Below are 12,379 nucleotides of genomic sequence, written 5' to 3'. Positions count from 1 at the left end.
ACAGTGGGAGTCCCTGGTTGATAGCGCCAATTTGAAGAGCAGCGGGCAATTTTGGCCCGCTGTTAGGAAAATGCGCGATATGGGTAAAAATGTATCCCCTATTGGTTGTAATATAACTGGCCCTACCTGGGAAGCCCACTTCTCCAACATTTATGCTGCTCCCGCTGAAGAAATAATCACCTTGGATCTGAAACAGTTGGGAGACTTACGGTTTGATCTCCCTGAGGTGGCGACAGCCATTAGAGAGAGCCTTGGTAACAAGGCCCCTGGACCAGATGGCCTACCTATAGATTTTATAAAACACAGCACAGATTTATGGGCACCAATTTTATATAATGTTTTTAATAGTTTGTCAAGAGCGTCCATCCCCGAGACGTGGTCCCTTAGTATTATTGTTCCAATTTATAAAAAGGGCGACAGGTCAGATCCAGCAAACTACCGACCAATTTCGCTTCTGGATAATACTCTAAAAATACTTGGGCGAGTTATTTACAATAGGGTGGTAGAGTGGGCTGAAGATTCTGACCTACTGGACCCATGTCAGATGGGATTCAGGAGTGGGGTGGGCACGGTCGAGCAATGCTTGAATTTAAAATTAATAATTGACAAGTATACCGTTGCCCGATCCTCTCCCATATATCTCGCTTTCATGGATCTCTCATCCGCATTTGATCTGGTAAACAGATCAAAACTGTGGTCAATGCTTCTCAGTTATGGACTGGACGAGCCCTTAGTACACTTCTTGGCATATCTCCACACCGATCTCAGGGCACAAGTCAGGATTGGGTCAGGTGGAGAAGTTTCTGGTGCTATAAAAATCGGCAGGGGGGTCAGACAGGGGTGCGTCTTAGCACCCCTGTTGTTCATTGTTTATATCAACGGCATAGCAAAGGCTTTAAAACAAGTAACCAGAGATGTCCCAACTGTTCAGGGGCACCCCTTGCCAGTCCTACTATACGCAGATGATGCGGTCCTTATGGGCCGCACCCCTAATGCCCTCCGTGTGCTTGTGGAAAATTTTGTACACCATATGGAGGGCTTAGACCTGCGTGTGAACTTTAAAAAATCCTTTGTTATGTCATGCGGACCTGGTAAACGGAAACTTAACACCATCCATATCGGGTCTGATAAACTTGACTCCGTAAATTCTTTTATATACCTAGGGGTGGCCTTCGCTGCGAACAACTCGTGGAGCGGGCATTCTGCCCACGCCACGAGCAAGTTCTCGAAGGCCATCAACTCAATACTGAGTCTCCCACGCCCTAAGAAATTAGGTGCAACCAGTGCTATTTTAAAAATTTTTAAATTACAGTGTGTTCCTGTTGCCACCTATGGGGCCGAAGTTTGGGCTACTGCTAAAAATCCCGGCATCCAACGAGAAGAGACACGTTTCTGCAGAAAAGTTTTGGGTGCCCCAATTTCGACCTCTGAATTTATCTGCCACAAAGAGCTAAACCTCCCTTACGTCTGTGATTTCATTAGAAGCAGACCAGTTTTATTCTGGTTGAGAATTTGGAGGAATAACGCAGCCTCACTAACACAAGACATAATCAAAGACTGTCTTAAATGTGATCACGGGCTTTTAATCCCATGGTTAGCTGGAGTTTTAAAATCATTAAGCGCCGTGAATAAAGGTGACCTCTTTGTAGATCCCTCCAGTATTGGATGCCAAGATAAGGTAGAGGTCAAACAAGCACTATATGCACTTTATGAGGCAGAACGGTTGGAAAGGGAAACATTGAAAGCCACGGTTATTAGATATATTGAGAATGACCTGCCCAGGCAACCTCTCCCACTTTATCTTACCCTTCCTATGACTAGTTGGGAGAGGTCTTTGTTATTTCGATTAAGGGCAGGTTCCATAAAATTCATGTTGGGTTTCCCTTTGGGCTACAACTCAACTATTGACCGTAACCCGTGCCCCTGTGATAGCACCAGTAAGCAGAATGAGTTACACTTTTTATTCTTTTGTAAATTTTATCTAAAATACATTAACTGGTTTTTAACACCCTATTTTAGGAAACACAGACCCCTCTCTGTTATGGAGTCTTGTCAAATGCTACTCTCTCTGGACTCTGAGGAACTGATTTTTCGCACTAGCACCTTTTTAAGATTAATAATTCGTGTACGCAATATGATGGAAAATCCCTGAAAGACTGTTGTTTTAGTTCCTTATAATTTTTAGAGATATTGTGTTGTGTATATTGTAATGATGAATTGTTTTTATGTCTGTACTTTTATGAATTCAAGTAATTCGAATAAAGGTCTTTTGAATTTGAATTTGAATTTGAATGTACACAAAATGATGTGCAGATCTCTTCAGCATATCCACTAAGTTTTTTTGTATGCATATTAGTCTTTGCTGATCTAGCACTCGTTTTACAAATAACTTTTTGACTTTGTATCATTTAAACTGTATTTCATTATCCATATTGACAGTAGAATTTGTTATAAAAAAATTGTTTATTCTGAACCATATAATGGCACATTTTGATGATAACAGAGATGCTCTACTAGAAGATCTGTTCAAGAATGAAACAACTTTAGGACAGACTAGTGTCAGACCACCGAACAAAGAAGGGATGAGACAGGAATTCATTAGACTGGAGAGATTAAAACGTCAGGAACTCTCCAGATGGTGGGACGCAACAGTTTTGCGCAAATACATAGAAAAAGGACAGGTACCCAGGGGTCTTCGAATCCTAATTTTCCCCTCATTTGAGGATCTAGACCTAGGTCATCTCAAAGAATGGGAGAAATTATTATTCAACTCATCAGTAGGAATGATGGAAATTCTTATCAAGGATGCCGAACTCAAGCGGAGTGAAATTTTGATAGAAATCACAAAATTGGAAGAGGAAATCCATGAGCTTACTTCACCGGAAATAATGGAAAAAAAACTAGTGATCCTTAAAGAGGAATTACGTAAACACCAACTATACTTAAAGGTTAAAAAACTACAGAAAATTAGGAGGGATGAAAGGGACTACAAAAATGGCAGAGTCTATACTTTTGCCAAAAAATTTGACAATATTGGCATTGACAAAAATATAGTTACTTTGGAACATCTTCCTCAGTCAACTGATACAGTCAGTACTCCGGATACATCTAGTATCAGCAGTGCAACCGGTAGTGAATCACTTAACATGCAAGCACGAATGGAGGGTACAACATCTGATCCCTTTTTTTTTAGAATTACAACGCTTCAGAAAAGGGAACAAACAGGCATACAAAAGAGATATGGGCCAAAAAAGACAAGAATGGGAAAATCCAGGTCCAGGCGTACAACAAAAACCAGGTGTGACAACGAGGTCAGGTACACGCAATCAAAAGAACTAAGCTGTAAAAAAGATACTACATATACGGATAACGTGAATGTTGTCAACCTATCAAACCATGTTTTGAACAATCATGAAATAAATGTATTGCGCAAGGGATTGAGCTTCTGTCCTAGTGCTTTGCCTAACTTTACATCTTTACATATCAGCTGCTTTAAATTTGTAAGGAAAATCAAACTATTTAAGTTTTTTTCAAGATAAACAAAAATTGCCCAGTACAGCAAATGTTGACATCAACACAGACGATATGCCTTCAATTAGGGACATCAAAGACGTAAAATTACTGTTATCAATAGGTGAATGTGATGATATTCCTACATTACAAGATGTAGCATTAGATCTAGATTTGAATACATTTGCTAGCATTGAAAGTGGTCTAAGACACAAATCTAGATTTACTCCACAAATGTTAGGCTACAACCTGATTGATGAATTCCAACACCATGTTTTTGATGACTTGTACAAATTGGAAGACAAGACTCTTATTAAAAGAACACATCGGTCACAAAATCTCTCGATGGAAGAAAAACAGGCATTACTAAATCTCAAGAATGACCACTCCCTTGTCACTGGAGAGGCTGCCAAGGGAGGCAATGTAGTACTCATGAACAAATCTGACTACATGGCAGAAATAGATAGACAACTGAGCGATGTCACGACATATATACATTTAGACCATAACCCACTTTCTACCACCAAAGAAACAATACATAACAAACTATTGTACTGGAAAGATAGATGCCTGATTTCAGATATTGAATTCAGATATCTATATAATGACACACCAACCATACCATGTATACTGTCTACCCAAAATTCACAAAAAAGAACATTTCCCCCCGGGTAGGCCCATTATTTTGGGGATTGGATCCCCGACGGAGAGAATTTCGGAATACATTGACTCTTACTTACAGCCATTAGTGGTTAATTTACCTTCATTCATCAAAGACACAACAGATGTACTAAGTAAGATCGCGGATGTCGACTGGGTGGAGGGACACTATCTGGTCACACTTGATGTTTGTTCCCTCTACACGAGTATACCTGGTGATTTGGGAATTCAGGCAGCACAATACTTTCTGGAGTCAAGACCAATACAGTTTTTTGAACATACAGTGATGCTACTGGAATTAATTGAATTGGTTCTCAACAACAATATCTTTATACATAATGACAGCTGGTATCGTCAAATTAGAGGCGTGGCGATGGGGGCGAAATGTTCGCCCTCCTTTGCCAATCTTTATATGGGATACTTTGAGCTTACTCACCTTTGGAAGAAGGGTCCTAGTACACTAATGGAAAATGTACTATTTTTAGGAAGATACATTGATGACATTCTAAAGTTCTGGGCTGGAACCAAAGAGATGTTAGAGGGATTTTTTCTCTTCCTAAATAATAATCCATTTAATCTAACCTTTACCAAAACACAAAGCACTTCTCATATTAATTTTCTAGACATTACTATTGTAGTCGAAAAGGACAAACTACAATCCAGACCTTTTAGAAAAGAAACGGCATGCAATGCAGTGCTTCATGCCAAAAGTGCACATCCTCCCTCACAAATCAAATCTATTCCTTTGGGGGAGATGATAAGAATAAAAAGAAATTGCAGTGACATGAAAATACAAGATGAGGAACTTAACGCAGTTGAAAGGAGATTTATGGCTAGAGGCTATAACAACGCAGTGATCAAAAAGGCACGCAATACTGTTAACAAAATCAATAGAACACACTTACTCACAGGCCATGCTAAAACAAAGAAACAGGCACGTAAGAAAAGATTAATTAGATTTATCACACCATACTCAACTGCCAGTACTGACTTATTCAAAATACTTAATAAACACTGGCATCTACTAACGGATGATAACAAAATATTGGAGGTAGTGGGACACAAACCAAACATCACATTTGCAAGGGGCAATACGCTTAGACAATCATTGTGTCCTAGCTTTATTTCAACAACTACTAACAGGACTTGGTTACCGGAAAAACCTAAAGGTTTTTTCAAATGCGGGACTTGTAACGTCTGTCCTTTCGCATTAAATAAAACCAGAACTTTCAAATACAACTCGGAAAGAATTCATACAGTTAATGACTTTATAAACTGCAATACGAAGTTTGTAATTTATTGTATCATATGTATATGTGGGAAAATCTACATAGGAAGTACCATCAGACCTCTTAAGGAGCGGATACAGGAGCATATTAGGGCAATAAGAAACAATAATGCCCAATATCCTCTAGCCTCCCACTTTAACACCAATCACAACCATACAGAGTTGATCAAAATAGCTTTTCATGGCCTGGAAGTAGTACTGCCAAATTTGAGAGGCGGTAACAGAGTCACCAAATTACAACAGAATGAATGTAAATGGATCGTTTCTCTTAGAGCAGTGGAACATGGAATTAACATTGACAAAGAGTTGTTTGAATTCTTGTGATGTAACAATGTATATATTGCTATGGACATCTGCCTTAGACATAATGAAATGCAACCTTTATACGTACAGTTCTTTTAAAACTATGTTAAATGCTATAACTGCCAAGCACTTGCTCTTACTAATCTTCACTATCTGACTATATTAAGTCCACAACTATAGGGGCTCCATGATCTCCATTCTCGTTTACTACTTGCTGGCACCTGTCCTTCTCTATCTATATATGTTTAATATCTATTACAGAAGAGGGTAGCCCGCCAATGGATTACTACACTGTGGATATAACAATGAACTAGGGACACTTCCACTAAAAATTCGGGATTATTCTCTTGACAGTTGATATACTATATATTGAATTATATAACTTATAATTGATTGCCACGAACTCGGTGACACACGTACACGTACTTAGATGCGCATATATACTTAATACTATCTTATCTACCATCTTAATAATAGTTATATACGTTAAGAAATAATCCAATAGACTCTCCCTTATGTGGACAAGGACCTACATATTGTTTACTATTAAACTGCAACATACTGGTAACAGTGCGTTTGTTTGATTAAAATACGCACACCACGGTACCCTTGGTACATAATGGTCCCATGTTGAATGTAGTGGCACCATTCGACGTAAGCAGGGTACACATTCACCGCTATAAGATGGCCGCCATTCTTTGAAAACTAGTACTGACTATGGGTCTCATAGTCCACTTTCTATTGTTACTACTCTTCTTATCTCGCGTTTCACACACACTGGCGGGAACCTTCTAGCGTGAAGACACCAAACGACAGGACGAGGTGATCACACACATGGTTACGAGGTGAGCTTTTAGTTCCGGGAATACTGCTAATAGAGTTGTGTTTTTTTGTTTTAGATGTTTAATGTTGAAACAGTGAGAACGTCACGTTCCATTATTCGAAAACAACTACATTTTTGTTTTCGTTTCCTTTAGCCCATTCATATTTGGTTTGTTGTTTGTGCTACTCAGACATATGGGTTAAGGCTAGAAACTCGCTAGCAATTTTATTTAACTATGGGAGTTATACATATCTGGATTAGGATTGTGAATGATCCGTTTAACATTATAGTTTAGATCGTTTACTAATTAGTGTCTTATTCAAAAAGATTGAGGTACGGTAATGCAGACCGAGTGTCTTTACATACCTATGTACAAACACGTTCACCTTACATATTAGGCAACCTCAAATAGGATGTTTTTCTTACTTTATTTTAACAGAGAGGACGGATACTGGTCCCAATACCAATTATCTTTTGGACATTAATGAACTAGGAGCTGTATAACTTGGGTTTTTGGCGTATTGGCATATGATCACCCGATGGAAATTTTCACATTAGGTAAGACTTCCAACACACAATAAACAAGGACGATATTGATAAAACGTAGTCACCTACAAAATATTTTATTAGTTCAGGTGCCGTCAATATACGGTTACCCTGATAGTCATAACATGTATATATATATATATATATATATATATATATATATATATATATATATATATATATTGTCTACTTACAGAATCCACAAAACGAGATCTAACACTATCAGGAATTACCTACGGTGCAGTTTACATTTTGAACTATCCAAGGTGAGACAGCGGTCCTCCCATTAGCGAAATTGTCTTTTATTTATATGTATGCAGCCTTGAGAAAGCCCTGTGGGCGAAACGCGCGTCGGCTGCGATCTGAACATTGGATATTTACTTGGCTAATAATAAAAAAATTCAACACAACAACCCTATCAAGATTGGACAATGATGGAGGAGCCTAGCGCTTGACCAAGATGGCCGCGTGAGCTTATAGCTCCCGAGACCCTCGCGCCCTCCGTCGACTATCCTGTCTCTAATCCTGATTGTATGCATGGCATCGTGTCGCTGAGTTGCCAGGGAGGCGATTGATGCTGCCTGCGGTCGGATCGTCCATCGGGAACCGGACTTATGACTGGCGAAAGATTGCGGCCTAACTCCCGGAGATGCCAGGGGCTAGAGTTGGCAGGATGCCCGACTCCTAGTTGATCAACAACGGCCTGGTGAGGTGTGAACTGTCGGACGGAGGCCCTCGCTCTTTCACTTTCGGTTTCGTTCCCTTTGTCTGCCCGGACACTGTAGTGCTCTGGGTGGCTTTATAACCCCGGGGACGCTCGGCGGGCTACTTTGGAAGAACAAGGCGGACCTGCTCACTCTTTATACCTCTCTCTGAGAGGGGACGGTCTTCACTGCATTGGACTGCCTGGAGTCCATTATGTCGGGCAAGGCAGAAGGAGATCGGCTGAAGACTAAGTCCACCAGGCGGGGAACGTATTCCCAAGTCAACAGTATGGACCGATACGCCCTCCTGAAGACATCGCCGAGTGGATCGAGCCAGGCGCCGGATGCCCAGAAGGAGGACTCGCCTGGGACACCGGAGCTCTCCCTGCAGGATGTCATGGGCGCGCTTGATGGGATGCAGACCTCGATGGGGCGGCAATTCGAGGCCCTGGCACATAAGGTGGATGCCATCCTGGTGGATGTCAACTTGATCCGCTCGGACCTGGGCAAGACAAACGAACGCGTTAAGGACCTGGACCACAAGACCACGGGCCTCACTGATGAGGTTGCGGATCTGCAGAACGAGGTCCGGAAGCTGAGGGCCGAGAGTGACCTCGCCGCCCGCCGGCTGGAGGACTTCGAGAGCCGGTCCAGGCGCAACAACGTGCGCGTCATCGGGGTCCCGGAGTCCTCAGATGAGGCTTCGGTGGACCTGCTTGTGGAAGATTTGGTCCTCAAGCATCTGAAGCCTAAGGGCCTTGGAAAGTTTTTTGCGGTGGAAAGGGCCCATAGAGTGCCGGGCGGACGGCCCAAGGCGGGTGCCCCGCCGCGGCCGATTGTCGCCCGGCTCTTTCATTTCCGAGATCGGGACGCTATCCTGCAAGCTTCGAGGGTGACGGGCCCAGTCCCCTTCCAGAATGCGTCGGTGAATTTTTATCCGGACTTCACCCAGCAGGTGCAGAGACAGAGACAGAGCTTCCTGGGGGTGAAGCGAAGACTTCGGGAACGGGACCTAAAATATGCCATGCTTTTCCCCGCCAGACTACGGGTGGTGCATGAAGATCGGACATTCTTTTTTGACTCTCCTGTTATGGCCGACGAATGGCTGGACGCTTTGCCCCGGCGACGGACCGGGGACGACACAGCTGAGAATGGAGACAGTGGCCGGGATGGACAGGGCTGATATCTCAAAGCCGGCCTGACTTGATTTGACCATATTTGAAGATTTGAACAGAGTGCAGTAACTGTGGAGGGTTGCGGGAGGACGAGGGGTGCTCTTTTCCTCCCTTGGGGTACTTTTTGTAGATTTTTGTTTTTGTAGGGCGACAGGCACACTGCAAGTTGGGGGGGCTTTTTAAGCTGCAGCAGGGGTGCAGGGTGGGGGGAGTTATGGGGAGTATGAATTTGTTGTTGGGGGGTTTATTTCTGCAAGGCATGATGATTATCCTCAGGGTTGTTCCATGGTGGCGCCTCGGGTGTGGGGTGGGCCTCTTTCCGTTTGAGGATGGGGGGTAGAGGCCTAAGTGTTATAAGCTGGAATGTTAATGGTTTGGGGGATCGCATTAAGAGGGGGATTGTTTTGCAATTTCTGAAACGCTCAATGCCAGACGTTGTACTGCTGCAGGAGACGCATCTCATAGGCAATACGTGCTATGCCCTGAATAGGAAGGGGTATAAATTCATTGCACACTCGGGATTTTCTTCTGGGTCCAGGGGTGTGGGCATCCTTGTTAGAGCATCGCTGCCCTTTGAGGTGGACTCCACCATTGTTGACGATAGGGGGAGGTTTGTGGCGGTGGCGGGGCGGTGGGAAGGAAGGACTTTGGTTTTGGTTTCGGTTTATGTCCCGCCGGCCCTGCAGGCCGCCACATTTGCTGAATTGGGCAGGGCTTTGCTGACTCTCCCGGGGGGCATGCTGGTAGTGGGAGGGGATTTCAACGCTGTGGGCTCCGGACTGCTGGATAGATACCCGCCCAGGGACACAGGGGGGGCTCAGAAATGGCTTCCAGACCTCCTGGACACATTTGGCCTGATAGACTGCTGGAGGCTCCGGCACCCCACACAGAGTCAATACACGTTTCACTCCGGGGCGCATGGTAGCCTCTCCAGGATTGACTACCTGCTCACTCTGGCCGCACATGCCTCGTTGATATCCGAGGCGAGGCACATGGCACGTGGTATCTCTGATCACTCGCCAGTGTGGATCCGGCTGGATCTCGGTCGGGAGGGAGGAGGGAGGGTGGCCCCCATTAACCCATGGTATTTCCGAGACCCCAAGATGCGCAGCGCCCTGGTAAAGAAGGTAGATAATTACTTTAAGGACAATCTGGGAACCGTGGACTCGGCGATCTCGCTGTGGGAAGCTTTTAAGACCGTGCTTCGGGGGGAGGCCCTCTCCCTGGTGGTGACTGCCAAGAATCGGAGGGATTGCGAAGTGCGGCAAGTGGAGGAGGAGATTGCGGCCCTTGAGGGGGATATGGAGGAGGAGGTCACAGAGTCCTCATTGCATGAGCTTTGCTTGAAGCAGGCGGAGTATAGGGACCTGGTGACAGAAGCCGCCAAGACCCTTAGCAGGGAACAACAGGGCCGTCTGTATGATGTTGGAGATAAGGCAGGGAAACTCCTGGCGTGGCTGGACAGGAAGGAACGGGTCAATAGAGTGGTGCCAGAGTTGATTGGAGAGGGGGGAGAGGCGATTGTGGAACCTGAGGGGATTGTGGAGTGTTTTGCGGAGTATTTTCATAGGGTTTATTCCTCTGTGTCGGACAGGCCGCCCGAAGACTCGACTGATCTCCTCCGTGATATCGAGTTGCCCTGCCTCTCTGACATAGATAGGGACGATTTGGATGGCGACATCACGGTTGATGAGGTGGCGGGGGCGATTCGCGCGTTGAATTCGGGTAAGGCCTCTGGACCGAACGGACTGCCGATCGATCTGTACAAACTGTTCCCGGATAGGGTCGCCCCTCACCTGCGCGCCATGTTTTTGGAGGCGCGGGGGGATGGGATCCTTCCGTTGGATCAGCGGTTGGCGTCGATCGTGGTCATACATAAAGAGGGTAAACCCCGAGATAGATGCGCCTCCTATCGGCCCATTTCACTCCTCAACGCTGAGCCGAAAATTCTGGCCAAACTCCTGGCTACCCGTCTGATTAGGGTACTTGGCGATCTGGTCCACCCGGATCAATCTGGCTTTATCCCGCACCGAAACACAGCATTGAACCTTAGGCGTCTTCATGGCGTCATCGCCAGGGCGGGCACGCTGCGTGAACCGGCTGTTGTGGCATCTCTTGATGCCACGATGGCCTTTGACACGGTGGAGTGGGCATACTTATGGGCCGTGCTGGCCAAGTTTGGTTTCGGTCGCGGGTTTGTGAGTTGGGTCCGGTTGCTGTACGAGGGGCCACTAGCGAATGTTGTGGTGAATGGTCGGGCATCTACTCCGTTTCAGCTTGGTAGGGGTACTCGGCAGGGCTGCCCCCTGTCGCCTCTGTTGTTCGCCCTCGCCCTTGAACCGTTGGCTGCGTGGATACGTTGGCCCCCGGATATACGGGGCCTTCGGTGGTCGCCTGATCACGAGGACCGTATTTCGCTCTATGCCGATGATATCCTGTTGTATCTTGCCTCACCGAAGAAGTCACTTATAGTGGTCTGTGACGTACTCGCATCGTTCGGTAGGAACTCGGGGCTTGTGATTAATTGGGGCAAATCGTATTTGTACGTTCTTAGTGGCGAGGTCCCACCGATCCCTAGAACATGTTCGATACAGGTTGCCCAGCAAGGTTTTGTGTATTTGGGGATTTTTATATCCATGGATCCTGTTGTGCGCTATGAGAGGAACCTGCTCCCCCCCTTGGCACGCTTGAGGCGAGATGTTGAAGGTTGGCGGAGGCTGCCGCTCTCCCTTGTTGGGCGTGCGGCCCTGTTCAAAATGATGTCCCTTCCCCGCTTCCTCTACGCCCTCCAGAACACCTTGGACTGGGTACCGGCCAAATACTTTCGGGAGGTCGAAGGCCTCCAAAGGACGTTGCTGTGGGATGGGCGGCCGCGAATAGCTATTTCAAAGTTGACGCTCCCATGGTACGATGGGGGCATTGCGCTCCCAGACATCCGACGGTACTATTGGGCCACGCAGCTGAGCGCGATCAACCATGGGTTTTACGGCCCTGCCCTTAGCCCTGGGTATGCCATGGATAGGTGGCTGCTGCGCGGAGGCAACTACTACAGGGCGTTGTATTCGCGGTCCCTAGACTCGTCCCTCACGGGGCCCACAGGTGTGGCGGTGCGCGTATGGAAGATGGCGACCGACTCGCTGGGCTGGAAGGATAGGCTCACCCTCGCTACCCCATTGTTTGAATCGGAACGGTTGGGAAGACTCTGGCACACGAAGGGCTTTGATAAGTGGGACCTGATAGGTATATCCAAGGTGGGAGATGTGCTGCATAAGGGGAGGGTAAAGTCCTTCGAGGAGTTGCAGACTGAGTTTGAGCTAGGGCCTTCAGAGTATTTTAGGTATATCCAGCTGCGTCACGCCCTCCGATCAGT

Source organism: Triturus cristatus, chromosome 6, assembly GCF_964204655.1.
Source record: "Triturus cristatus chromosome 6, aTriCri1.1, whole genome shotgun sequence".
NCBI classification, from domain to species: Eukaryota; Metazoa; Chordata; class Amphibia; order Caudata; family Salamandridae; genus Triturus; species Triturus cristatus.
The sequence above is the reverse complement of the archived record's forward strand: the minus strand, read 5'-3'. Positions refer to the sequence as shown.